Source organism: Hordeum vulgare, chromosome 2H (genome assembly GCF_904849725.1).
Source record: "Hordeum vulgare subsp. vulgare chromosome 2H, MorexV3_pseudomolecules_assembly, whole genome shotgun sequence".
Lineage (NCBI taxonomy): Eukaryota > Viridiplantae > Streptophyta > Magnoliopsida > Poales > Poaceae > Hordeum > Hordeum vulgare.
In genome coordinates, this window is record NC_058519.1 from 18,594,214 (window position 1) to 18,609,251 (window position 15,038).

Consider the following 15,038-nt stretch of genomic DNA (forward strand, 5'->3'; position numbering starts at 1 on the left):
CATGTACTCCTCACGGCATGAACCAGCTTATTCTCCCCTTCACCTGTAGGGTGGTCAAGCTCGAGCTCCTCAAATCTGTCCATTACTTCATCCACCATCACAACAGCAAAGCCATGTGGAATCGGAAGGCAGTAAAAAAGTTTCGTTGGGTTGAGGAGGTGCAATAGAGCCGATAGCAGCCTTGAAAGTGAGGTTCCGACATTTCGTCATAAGCTCGCAATTTTGAGCCTGTGTGATAGTATCCACGGGGTAGCTAGGAGCCGTGAAGTCAGGCTGAACGAGCTCCGTGGAAGCCACGCTTCTTCTCCGCTGAGATGGCGGGGTAGCTTCTCGGGTAGCTCGCTGGCTCTCAAGTTCCTCTAGCTTTTGTAGTCTTGCATTGATCTTCTGCATGTCGCTCAGCTCCGCTTTCCTCTTTCTCTCTCGGCTTCTGTAACCGCCTGCGTTGGGAAACCCAACCTTCCACGGAACGGAGCCTGGTGTTCCTCGTGTCCGTCCAGGGTGCTCAACATTCCCTAGGGCCTCAGTCATCTCGTCCTTCTCTCTGTCGGGAATGAACGTCCCTTCCTGCGCTGCGGTGATACAATTCGGAAGCGTCTTGATGGGTATTGCAAATTGCTCGTTCGTTCAACGGCACTTCCCTGTTTCAGGGTCCAAAGTTCCCCCAACCGCGAAGAACAAAGTCCTTGAATGGTCTGGCTAGCTAAATGTCTGTGGTTCGACCCTTTTAGCAATCATGTCATTCTCAGCTTTGTCCCACAACGGATGGGCTTTGAGGTAGCCACCTGACCCCGTGTGATGGTGATGCTGCTTCTTTGCAGCATTGTTCTTGTTTGTCTCTCGCATTTTCTTACTCTTGTCCGATGTCTTGTAGGCCACAAATGCGGGCTAGTGATCTCTCATCTTCTCAAATCGGCCGATGAACTCTGGAGTCTTCCCTTTGTTGGCAAACTTTGATTTCAACTCATTCTTCCACCTCCTGAATAGATCTGCCATCTTCTTAAGAGCACACGCTTTGACCAGTGGCTCTATAACTGGCTTATTCGGATCCTCCTCTGGCGGTAGGGTGAAATTTTGCCTTCAGCACGGTCCAAAGATCATCTTTCTGCCTATTGGTGACATAATCACCTTCAGGGACGTCGTCACCCTTAGGCTTATTCCATTGCTTGATGCTGATCGGGATGTTGTCCCTAACAATAGCTCCGCATTCAGTAGAAAAGGCGTCCTTGGTCCGCTTGGGTAGAATCGGTAGGCCATCGTTCGCGAGTGTTGTGATCGTGAAATTTTCATCCTTGCGCAACCTTCTCTTCGGGCCTCGTCTCGTAACCGAAGCTTGGCTCGATGCTAACGTTGCAACAGCTCTCTACTCTGTTCGGTCACCGGAGCTATCATCATGGTATCCTTCTTCCTCCAACATTCGGTCACCGGAGACATCATGATCATGTCCTCCCTCCTCCATTGTTCGTTCACTGGAGCCGTCATCCTCTCCTTCCAAACCATCGATGGCGTTGAGATACCAAGAGACCTCATCACCGTCGCGGATTATCTCACCCAACAACTACTCTTGTTCCAAGTTACTTGGATCCATAGTTTCTACAAATATTACAACATGGCAATTAATAGACAAACATGAATGTCCGACGTCCGGACCGCCTCTCTCATGAATTTCAAACAACGGATTCTATACAAAAAACTTTCTACTATAAACAAAAAACTTTCTTCTATGAACAAAAAACCGTGTCTCATCACTACTTGGAGGGGTGTGTTTAGTTCATCCATAAAAGAATCTTCACAAGTCATAAATGTATGATCATAAACTAGAAACATCTATCATGATATTTGTATACATAAACAAATGTACATAGTGAGTATTAGAAAATGTACAAAAATGCATAGTGAATATTTGAAAATGTACTCGGGGGCGACGACGACAGTGATGGGCTCGGGGTGACGACGGGCTTGGGACGACGGCGATGGGCTGGGAGGTGCTGAGACGTCTCCGTCGTATCTATAATTTTTGATTGTTTCATGCCAATATTCTACAACTTTCATATACTTTTGGCAATTTTTTATACTATTTTTGGAACTAACATATTGATCCTGTGCCCAGTGCCAGTTCCTGTTTGTTGCATGTTTTTTGTTTCGCAGAATATCCATACCAAACGAAGTCCAAACGCAATAAAAAACCGAAGGTGATTTTTTATGGAATATTTATGATTTTTGGGAAGAAGAATCAACGCGAAACGATGCCCGAGGGGGTCACAAGCCCAGGAGGCGCCCCCCTAGCACGCGGATGGCAAGCTTGTGACCAATCCCTAAGGCGGTTGGGGCCCTTCATTCTCCGCAAGAAAGCTAATATCCGGAATAAAATAGTGTAAAAATTTCAGCCCAATCGGAGTTATGGATCTCCGAGAATTTAAGAAACGGTGAAAGGTAGAATCTGGGAGCGCAGAAACAGAAGGACAGAGAGAGAGGTATCCAATCTCGGAGGGGCTCTTGCCCCTCCGCTGCCACGGAGACCATGGACCAGAGGGGAAACCCTTATCCCATCTAGAAAGGAGGTCAAGGAAGAAGAAGAAGAAGGGGGGCTCTCTCCCCCTCTCTCCCGGCGGCGCCGGAACGCTGCCCGAGACATCATCGTCTGACGGAGATCTACACTAACACCTCCGTCATCTTCACCAACACCTCCATCTCCTTCCCCCATCTATATTCAGCGGTCCACTCTCCCGCAACCCTCTGTACCCTCTACTTGAACAGGGTGCTTTATGCTTCATATTATTATCCGATGATGTGTTGCCATCCTGTGATGTCTGAGTAGATTTTCATTGTCCTATCGGTGATTGATGAATTGCTATGATTGGTTTAATTTGTTTGTGGTTATGTTGCTGTCCTTTGGTGCCCATCATATGAGCGCGCACGTGGATCACACCATAGGGTTAGTAGTATGTTGATAGGACTATGTATTGGAGGGCAAGGGTGACAGAAGCTTCATCCTAGCATCGAAATTGATGCATACGGGATTGAAGGGGGAACAATATATTTTATTGCTATGGTTGGGTTTTACCTTAATGAACGTTAGTAGTTGCGGATGCTTGCTAATAGTTCCAATCATAAGTGCATAGAATTCCAAGTAAGGGATGACATGCTAGCAGTGGCCTCTCCCACATAAAACTTGCTATCGGTCTAGTAACGTAGTCAATTGCTTAGGGACAATTCCGCAACTCCTACCACCAATTTTCCACACTTGTTAAACTAACGTAATTGTTTCTTAGCAGCCCCTAGTCTTTATTTACGTGTTCTTTCTTTTCTTGCAAACCTATCCTATCACTCCTACAAAGTACTTCTAGTTTCATACTTGTTCTAGGTAAAGCGAACGTAAAGTGTGCGTAGAGTTGTATCGGTGGTCGATAGAACTTGAGCGAATATTGATCCTACCTTTAGCTCCTCGTTGGGTTCGACACTCTTACTTATCGAGAAAGGCTACAATTGATCCCCTATACTTGTGGGTTATCAAGACCTTTTTCTGGCGCCGTTGCCGGGAAGCAATAGCTGTTGGAAATATGCCCTAGACACTACAGGAATCAGCTTCTTTGCCGTCTGCCATCACAGACGGCAAAGACGAAATCCCGGACGGCAAAGACAAAACCACAGACGGCAAAGAATCTCACGGCCGGCAAAATTTCTGCATCAGCCTACGACGGCATAGGACCTTCTTTGCCGTCTGTCCCCCCCCCAAAGCGGACGGCAAAGAGCTTTGCCGTCAGCTTTTCATAGGAGCAGTCGGCAAAGTGCTCGAGACGGCAGCCGACAGGCATTGCCTCCATTAGGGGTTAACGGAGGCTTTGCCGTCTGCCTCCCCCTTATTCTTTGTCGTCTGCCTCCCCCTTATTCTTTGCCGTCTGCCTCCTCCTCCCCCCTCCTCTCTTTGCCGTCTGCCTCCTCCTCCCCCCCTCCTGTGTGGCCTCTTCTTTGCCGTCTGCCCACCCTGGAGGCAGACGTCAAAGAGCCTATATAGACACCCCACGATGCATAGCTGGGTGCCATGTGGCACCTTTGCCATCTGCCAGCTGATGGCACAGGTCTTTGCCATCAGCTGGCAGACGATAAAGAGCCCATATAGTACCTGTTTTTTTGTTTTATATTATTTCACAACATCACATATATATATATATATATATATATATATATATATATATATATATATATATTTGACATCACATTTATATAATTCACCAAACATATATGATATATAGTTCACCACACATATACTTGCCAACACATATATATAATTCACCACACATATATGATATACATATAAATCAATGTACATCCCCATATATCAAAAGAACCAACATACAAAGTATTGCACTGTTTATCCATATATATATACATATAGTTCAACATTGTTCATCAACTCAAATGAAAACTAGATGATATACATATAAAGTTCATCCATCGACATTGTTCAACTCCATGAATGCCAGCTTTCATGCATGTAGTATATCCAATCTGCAAAAATGTGAATAAGAAAGTCAGAAAAAGAACAAAATATGATGTTTTGAGGTAATTATGTCATTTCTAGCGGAAAACAAGCTAAGAATATAATATTCATGAGCTAACCAAGGTTCTTATGCCATTTTTAGCTTATTATGGCATTTTGGAGCTAAATGGGTTAATTATGTCATTGTTGGGGAAATTAAAGCAAGGATAATATGAAATAGGAGAGGAAAGAGGAGGAGGAGGAGAAGAAAAAGAAATCAAGAAGGAGGACAAGGAGGAGGAGAAGGACTAGAAGGTCCTTGGCCTTCTCCTCCTCCTCCTCCTTCTCCTTCCTCTCTTCTTCTTCTTCTTTCTTTCTTTTCATTTTTCCTATTTATTGTTGGAGCTAAATTACCTAATTATGTCTTTTTGGAGCTAAATGGGTTAATTATCCCATTTTAGAGGAAAACAAGCTAAGTATATAATATTCATGAGCTAACCAAGGTTCTTATGCTATTTTGAGCTTATTACGGTATTTTGGAGCTAAATGGGCTAATTATGTCATTGTTGGGGAAATTAAAGCAAGGATAATATGAAATAGGAGAAGAAATAGGAGGCGGAGGAGAAGAAGAAGAAATCAAGAAGGAGGAGAAGGAGGAGAAGGAGGAGGAGGAGAAGGACTAGAAGGTCCTAGGCCTTCTCCTCCTCCTCCTCCTCCTTCTCCTTCTTCTCTTCTTCTTCTTCTTCTTCTTCTTCTTCTTTCTTTTCATTTTTCCTATTTCTTCTCCTCTTCTCCTCTTGTTGGAGCTAAATTACCTAATTATGTCTTTTTGGAGCTAAATGGGCTAATTATCCCATTTTACAGGAAAACAAGCTAAGTATATAATATTCATGAGCTCACCAAGGTTCTTATGCCATTCTGAGCTTATTATGGCATTTTGGAGCTAAATGGGCTAATTATGTCAATGTTGGGGAAATTAAAGAAAGGATAATATGAAAGAGGGGAAGAAGAAGGAGGAGGAGGAGAAGAAGAAGAAATCAAGAAGAAGGGGGAGAAGGAGGAGAAGGAGGAGGAGGCGAAGGACTAGAAGGTCCTTGGCCTTCTCCTCCTTCTCTTCCTCCTCCTCCTCCTCCTCCTCCTTCTCCTTCTTCTCTTCTTCTTCTTCTTCTTTGTTTTCATTTTTCCTATTTATTCTCCTCTTATTGGAGCTAAATTACCTAATTATGTCTTTTTGGAGCTAAATGGGCTAATTATCTCATTTTAGAGGAAAACAAGCTAAGTATACAATATTCATGAGCTAACCAAGGTTCTTATGCCATTTTGAGATTATTATGGCATTTTGGAGCTAAATGGGCTAATTTTGTCTTTTTGGGGAAATTAAAGAAAGGATAATATGAAAGAGGAGAAGAAATAGGAGGAGGAGGAGAAGAAGAAAAATCAAGAAGAAGGAGGTGAAGGAGATGGAGGAGAAGGACTAGAAGGTCCTTGGCCTTCTCCTCCTCCTTCTCCTTCTTCTCTTCTTCTTCTTATTCTTTCTTTTCATTTTTCCTATTTCTTCTCCTCTTCTAGGAGCTAAATTAGCTAACTATGTCTTCTTGGAGCTAAATGGGCTAAATATCTCATATTAGAGGAAAACAAGCTAAGTATATAATATTCATGAGCTAACCAAGGTTCTTATGCCATTTTGACCTTATTATGGCATTTTGGAGCTAAATGGGCTAATTATGTCTTTTTGGGGAAATTAAAGCAAGGATAATATGAAAGGGGAGAAGAAAGAGGAGGAGGAGGAGAAGAAGAAGAAATCAAGAAGAGGGAGGATAAGAAGGAGAAGGAGGAGGAGGATAAGGACTAGAAGGTCCTTGGCCTTCTCCTCCTTCTCCTCCTACTCCTCCTCCTTCTCATTCTTCTCTTCTTCATCTTCTTCTTTCTTTTCATTTTTCTTATTTCTTCTCCTCTTCTCCTCTTCTCCTCTTCTTGGAGCTAAATTACCTAATTATGTCTTTTTGGAGCTAAATGGGCTAATTATCTCATTTTATAGGAAAACAAGCTAAGTATATAATATTCATGATCTAACCAAGGTTCTTATGCCATTTTGAGGTTATTATGGCATTTTGGAGCTAAATGAGCTAATTATGTCTTTTTGGGGAAATTAAAGCAAGGATAATATGAAAGAGGAGAAGAAAGAGGAGGAGGAGGAGAAGAAGAAGAAATCAAGAAGAAGGAGGAGAAAAAGGAGAAGGAGGAGGAGGATAAGGACTAGAAGGTCCTTGGCCTTCTCCTCCTTCTCCTCCTACTCCTCCTCCTTCTCATTCTTCTCTTCTTCTTCTTCTTCTTTATTTTCATTTTTCCTATTTCTTCTCCTCTTCTTGGAGCTAAATTACCTAATTATGTCTTTTTGGAGCTAAATGGGCTAATTATCTCATTTTAGAGGAAAACAAGCTATGTATATAATATTCATGACCTAACCAATGTTCTTATGCCATTTTGAGGTTATTTTGGCATTTTGGAGCTAAATGGGCTAATTATGTCTTTTTGGGGAAATTAAATCAAGGATAATATGAAAGAGGAGAAGAAAGAGGAGGAGGAGGAGAAGAAGAAGAAGAGAAGGAGGAGAAGGAGGAGAAGGAGGAGGAGGTGAAGGACTAGAAGGTCCTTGGCCTTCTCCTCCTTCTCCTCCTCCTCCTTCTCCTTCTTCTCTTCTTCTTCTTCTTTCTTTTCATTTTTCCTATTTCTTCTCCTCTTCTCCTTTTGTTGGTGCTAAATTACCTAATTATGTCTTTTTGGAGCTAAATGGGCTAATTATCCCATTTTAGAGGAAAACAAGCTAAGTATATAATATTCATGAGCTAACCAAGGTTCTGATGCCATTTTGAGCTTATTATGGCATTTTGGAGCTAAATGGGCTAATTATGTCATTGTTGGGGAAATTAAAGCAAGGATAATATGAAAGAGGAGAAGAAAGAGGAGGAGGAGGAGAAGAAGAAGAAATCAAGAAGAAGGAGGAGAAGGAGGAGAAGGAGGAGGAGGAGAAGGACTAGAAGGTCCTTTGCCTTCTCCTCCTTCTCCTCCTCCTCCTCCTCCTCCTCCTTCTCCTTCTTCTCTTCTTCTTCTTCTTCTTTATTTTTATTTTTCCTATTTCTTCTCCTCTTCTTGGAGCTAAATTACGTAATTATGTTTTTTTGGAGCTAAATGGGCTAATTATCTCATTTTAGAGGAAAACAAGCTAAGTATATAATATTCATGAGCTAACCAAGGTTGACCAAGAATGAAATGGTCCATTATTGATAATTACCGTTTGTTTGAACCAAGAGATGAAACCGGGATAGCCGCCTCCTGTCTTTGACAGAAGCGCATAATCTTCGACGGAATCATTTTCGATCACCGCTCCATCCGAGAATTTGACGATGTAAGGGCTGTTTGAAATATCCGGGAATAAGAGCAGTTCAAATGAATTAGAAGTTACGGGAAAATGTGTCGAGAACTCACTCGATGTACGGCCGCACTTCTGGTAGGTTGTTGAAGATATACAACGAAATGTTCCGCCATTCTTCGACATCCAACGTTATTGGTTTCGAAGCACCGACTGGTGCGAGCTTCCCTTTGAATAGGCTGAGGTTGGACCCACCTTTTTTATGGTCTGCATCATTGTGCCGAGGCTTCGGATTATGCAGATGATGATTTTTGGCTTCGTAGTGTGCTGTCACAAAGTTTGCCACCTCCTCAGTAATGAATGACTCAGCCATCGATGCTTCAATTCAACGCTTATTCTTACATTTAGCTCGAAGGGTCTTCTGCATCCTCTCAGTTGCATAGCACCAACGATCTTGCACGGGCCCACCCAATCTTGCCTCGGTCAGTAGATGTAAAATCAAATGCTGCATTGGATTAAAGAAGCCCGGTGGAAAGATCTTCTCTAACTTGCACAACAACTCCAGTGCAAACTCCTCCATGTCTTCTACCACGCCAGGCGACAATTCTTTCGCACAAAGAACATGAAAGAAATAGCTCAGCTCCGCCAGTACTAGCCATTCATCCTCGGGAATAAAGCCACATAACATCACCGGTATTACCCGCTCTAGCCATATGTGCCAATCATGACTCTTGAGACCAAAGATTTTTAATTTTTCAAGACTCGCTCCCCTCTTTAGATTCGCTGCATACCCATCGGGGAACATCAAGTGCATTTTGACCCACAAGATAATTTCCCTCATAGCTGGCCTTCCATGAATGAACCAGGCCTTTGGCTTCGACCACTTCTGCTTTCCTTTGCCTTCTCGCATGTTTTGTAATGGTCTATGACATAGTGTCTCTTGATCGACTCTAGCCTTAATATTATCCTTTGTCTTCCCATCTATGTCGAACAATGTACCAAAAATAGCCTCTCCGATATTATTTTCAGTGTGCATCATGTCGATATTGTGTGGAAGAAGGAGGTCTTTGAAGTAAGGCAGATCCCAGAAGCATGGCTTGTGAGTCCAGGCGTGTTTTGAATTATAACCCTTGAAATACCATGGACGCTCTGGATCAGGCTCGAGGGCGTTTAACTCATCCAAGATCTGTTGGCCTGTGAACGCAGGTGGTGCCAAGTTCTTGACAACTTTACCTTTATTAAAGTTCTTCTTGTCTTTTCTGAACTGATGGTCAGGATCCAGGAACTGTCTATGCAAGTCAAAGCAAGAATACTTCCGACCCTCCTGCAACCAATGAAACTGAAGAGCTGCCTTGCATTTGGGGCACGGGAACCTTCCATGCACACACCATCGAGAGAATAGTGCATACGCTGGCAAGTCATGCATAGAGTACATGTACTGTTGGAATTATGCCCTAGAGGCCATAATAAATATAGTTATTATTATAATTCCTGTATCAAGATAATCGTTTATTATCCATGCTATAATTGTATTGAATGAAGACTTATATACATGTGTGGATACATAGACAAAACACTGTCCCTAGCAAGCCTCTAGTTGGCTAGCCAGTTGATCAAAGATAGTCAGGGTCTTCTGATTATGAACAAAGCGTTGTTGCTTGATAACTGGATCATGTCATTAGGAGAATCACGTGATGGACTAGCCCAAACTAATAGACGTAGCATATTGATCGTGTCATTTTAGTGCTACTGTTTTCTGCGTGTCAAGTATTTGTTCCTATGACCATGAGATCATATAACTCACTGACACCGGAGGAATGCTTTGTGTGTATCAAATGTCGCAACGTAACTGGGTGACTATAAAGATGCTCTACAGGTATCTCCGAAGGTGTTCGTCGAGTTAGTATGGATCGAGAGTGGGATTTGTCACTCCGTGTGACGGAGAGGTATCTCGGGGCCCACTCGGTAATACAACATCACACACAAGCCTTGCAAGCAATGTGACTTAGTGTAAGTTGCGGGATCTTGTATTACGGAACGAGTAAAGAGACTTGCCAGTAAACGAGATTGAAATAGGTATGCGGATACTGACGATCGAATCTCGGGCAAGTAACATACCGAAGGACAAAGGGAATGACATACGGGATTATATGAATCCTTGGCACTGAGGTTCAAACGATAAGATCTTCGTAGAATATGTAGGATCCAATATGGGCATCCAGGTCCCGCTATTGGATATTGACCGAGGAGTCACTCGGTTCATGTCTACTTGGTTCTCGAACCCGCAGGGTCTGCACACTTAAGGTTCGACGTTGTTTTATGCGTATTTGAGTTATATGGTTGGTTACCGAATGTTGTTCGGAGTCCCGGATGAGATCACGGACGTCACGAGGGTTTCCGGAATGGTCCGGAAACGAAGATTGATATATAGGATGACCTCATTTGATTACCGGAAGGTTTTCGGAGTTACCGGGAATGTACCGGGAATGACGAATGGGTTCCGGATGTTCACCGGGGGGGGCAACCCACCCCGGGGAAGCCCATAGGCCTTGGGGGTGGCGCACCAGCCCTTAGTGGGCTGGTGGGACAGCCAAAGAAGTCCCTATGCGCCATAGGAAGAAAATCAAAGAGAAAAAAAAGGGAGGTGGGAAAAAGGGGAAGGACTCCTCCTTCCAAACCTAGTTGGATTCGGTTTGGAAGGGGAGGACTCCCCCCCCTTGGCTCGGCCGAACCCCTTGGTGGTCCTTGGACCCCAAGGGAAGGCTCCCCCTCTTCCTCCTATATATACGGAGGTTTTAGGGCTGATTTGAGACAACTTTGCCACGGCAGCCCGACCACATATCTCCACGGTTTTACCTCTAGATCGCGTTTCTGCGGAGCTCGGGCGGAGCCCTGCTGAGATAAGATCACCACAAACCTCCGGAGCACCGTCACGCTGCCGGAGAACTCATCTACCTCTCCGTCTCTCTTGCTGGATCAAGAAGGCCGAGATCATCGTCGAGCTGTACGTGTGCTGAACGCGGAGGTGGTCCGTTCGGCACTAGATCGTGGGACTGATCGCGGGGCGGTTCGCGGGGCGGATCGAGGGACCTGAGGACGTTCCACTACATCAACCGTGTTCACTAACACTTCAGCTGTGCGATCTACAAGGGTACGTAGATCGAATATCCCCTCTCGTAGATGGACATCACCATGATAGGTCTTCGTGCGCGTAGTAAATTTTTTGTTTCCCATGCGACGTTACCCAACAGTGGCATCATGAGCTAGGTTCATGCGTAGATGTCTTCTCGAGTAGAACACAAAAGTTTTTGTGGGCGGTGATGTGCGTTTTGCTGCCCTCCTTAGTCTTTTCTTGATTCCGCGGTATTGTTGGATCGAAGCGGCTTGGACCGACATTACTCGTACGCTTACGAGAGACTGGTTTCATCGCTACGAGTAACCCCGTTACTCAAAGATGACTGGCAAGTGTCAGTTTCTCCAACTTTAGTTGAATCGGATTTGACCGAGGAGGTCCTTGTATAAGGTTAAATAGCAATTCATATATCTCCGTTGTGGTGTTTGCGTAAGTAAGATGCGATCCTACTAGATACCCATGGTCACCATGTAAAACATGCAACAACAAAATTAGAGGACGTCTAACTTGTTTTTGCAGGGTATGCTTGTGATGTGATATGGCCAACGATGTGATGTGATATATTGGATGTATGAGATGATCATGTTGTAATAGATAATATCGACTTGCACGTCGATGGTACGGCAACCGGCAGGAGCCATAGGGTTGTCTTTAAACTAACGTTTGTGCTTGCAGATGCGTTTACTATTTTGCTAGGATGTAGCATTAGTAGTAATAGCATGAGCAGCACGACAACCCTGATGGTGACACGTTGATGGAGATCATGGTGTGGCGCCGGTGACAAGAAGATCGTGCCGGTGCTTTGCTGATGGAGATCAAGGAGCACGTGATGATGGCCATATCATGTCACTTATGAATTGCATGTGATGTTAATCCTTTTATGCACCTTATTTTGCTTAGAACGACGGTATCATTATGAGGTGATCTCTCACTAAACTTTCAAGACGAAATTGTGTTCTCCCAGACTGTGCACCGTTGCTACAGTTCGTCATTACGAGACACCACGTGATGATCGGGTGTGATAGACTCAACGTTCACATACAACGGGTGCAAACCAGTTGCACACGCGGAACACTCGGGTTAAGCTTGACGAGCCTAGCATCTGCAGACATGGCCTCGGAACACATGAGACCGAAAGGTCGATCATGAATCATATAGATGATATGATTAGCATAGGGATGCTTACCACTGAAACTATACTCAACTCACGTGATGATCGGTATTGAGATAGTGTAAGTGGATCATGAACCACTCAAATGACTAGAGATATGTACTTTTTGAGTCCACTTTGAATATAGTCTTGAACATAGTCTAAGTCCACTATGAATATATTTGTGTTGTAGATCATGGCTCACGCGACAGTCACCCTGAATTTTAATACGTTCCTAGAGAAAGCTAAGTTGAAAGATGATGGAAGCAACTTTGTAGACTGGGCTCGTAATCTTAAGCTAATCTTACAAGCTAGGAAGAAGGATTATGTCCTTAATGCTGCACTAGGAGATGAACCACCCGCTACGGCTGACTAGGATGTTAAGAACGCTTGGTTAACACGTAAGGAGGACTACTCAGTAGTTCAATGTGCAGTCTTGTATGGCTTAGAACCGGGACTTCAACATCGCTTTGAGAGTCATGGAGCATATGAGATGTCCCAGGAGTTGAAGTTTATCTTTCAGAAGAACGCCCGGATCGAGAGGTATGAGACCTTCGATAAATTCTATGCTTGCAAGATGGAGGAGAATTCGTCTGTCAGTGAACATGTGCTCAAAATGTCTGGGTACTCAAACCGTCTAGCTGAGCTGGGGATTGAACTCCCGCAAGAGGCTATCACTGACAGGATCCTTCAGTCACTGCCGCCAAGCTATAAAGGCTTTGTGTTGAACTACAACATGCAAGGGATGAACAAGTCACCCGGCGAGTTGTTTGCGATGCTGAAAGTCGCAGAGTCTGAACTCCATAAAGAGCATCAAGTGTTGATGGTGAATAAGACCACTAGTTTCAAGAGAAACGGCAAAGGCAAGACGGGTAATTCAAAGAAGAGCGGCAAGCCTGTTGCCAATCCGATGAAGAAACCCAAAGCTGGACCTAAGCCTGAAACAGAGTGTTACTATTGCAAGGGTATGGGTCACTAGAAGCGCAACTGCCCCAAGTATCTGGCTGATAAGAAGGCGGCCAAAGAAAAATCAGGTATATTTGATATACATGTTATTGATGTGTACTTAACCGGCACTCGTAGTAGTGCCTGGGTATTCGATACCGGTTCTGTTGCTCATATTTGCAACTCGAAACAGGAACTGCGGAATAGACGAAGGCTGGCGAAAGATGAAGTGACGATGCGCGTAGGAAATGGTTCCAAGTTTGATGCAATCGCCGTCGGCACAGTTTCACTTCAGTTACCATCAGGATTAGTTATGAACTTGAATCATGGTTATTTAGTGCCTGCGTTGAGCATGAACATTATATCTGGATCTTGTTTATTGCGAGACGGTTACTCTTTTAATTCAGAGAATAATAGTTGTTCTATTTCTATGAGTAACATCTTTTATGGTCATGCACCCAATGTGAGAGGATTGTTCATATTGAATCTTGATAGTGATACACACATACATAACATTGAGACCAAAAGAGTTAAAGTTAACAATGATAGCGCCATATTTTTGTGGCACTACCGCTTAGGTCATATTGGTGTAAAGCGCATGAAGAAACTCCATGCCGATGGACTTTTGGAGTCACTTGACTTTGATTCACTTGACACGTGCGAACCATGCCTCATGGGCAAGATGACTAAAACTCCGTTCTCCGGAACAATTGAGCGTGCTAGTGACTTGTTGGAAATCATACAAGGGTACGTAGATCGAATATGCCCTCTCGTAGATGGACATCACCATGATATGTCTTCGTGCGCGTAGGAAATTTTTTGTTTCCCATGCGACGTTCCCCAACATGTACCACACATGCATTTTGAAGTTTTTTTTTCTAGCGGCATCGTATGTCTTGACCCCATTATCCCAAGCTTCTTCCAATTCATCCTTAAGCGGTTGCAGATACACATTCATATTCTTCCCCGGATAATTGGGCCCTGGAATTATCAACGTCAGAAATATGATCTTTCTTTGCATAATCTGCCTAGGGGGGAGATTGAGTGGAATGACAAATACAGGCCAACAACTGTATTGGGTTGTCGTCATGCCGAAGGGATTAAAACCGACCGTGGCGGCACAGACTCGAGGATTCCTTGGATCTGTCGCTTTATCTTGATGCAATCCATCGAAATGTTTCCACGCTTCCCCATCCGATGTGTGTACCATCATCTTATTCCCATCCGCATCTAGTTCGGTTCTTTTGCCCAATTTGTGCCTTGTCATCTGTCTGGCTGTCTCTTCGACCATGAAAAGACGTTGAAGTATTGGTACGATTGTGATATACCGAAGAACACTAACTGCGATTTTGGTCTGCCTCTTCTCACCCATACCGTTTGTCTACCACAAGATACCTGCAAGACTCGCAATTGGGACAATAGTCCAAGTGTAGATACTCCTTCCTAAATAAGACACATCCTTTCTCACATGCATGTATCTTCTCATAGTGCATCTTAAGTAAACGAAATATTTTTTCCGACTGGTACAGGTTTGCAGGCATGACATGGCCTTTGGGTAGGAAACGTCCAAATAGTGTCATCATCGCGTCGTAGCATTCTCTTCCCAAGTTGAACTAAGCCTTCAGAGCCATTACTTGTGCAATTGCATCCAGCTGACAGAGCTCAGTGTGCTCATGGAGAGGACGTTTTGAAGACTCCAACATTTCATAAAAGGCCTTTGCAGATTCCTCCATCTCATCTTCCGAATCCCGAGCATCATCAAAGTCTTGCACCTTGTCTTCGATCCCGGTACCATGCTCGTCCGTGCGACGACGGACCACCTCAGCTCTTGTGTGTTGTATAGACTCACCATGAAATGTCCACACCGTATAATTAGGCTTAAAATGATGAGCTCAATGTGACTAAGGAGTTAGTCACACGATGACGTGCTACGGAACGAGTAAAGAGACTTACCGGTAAC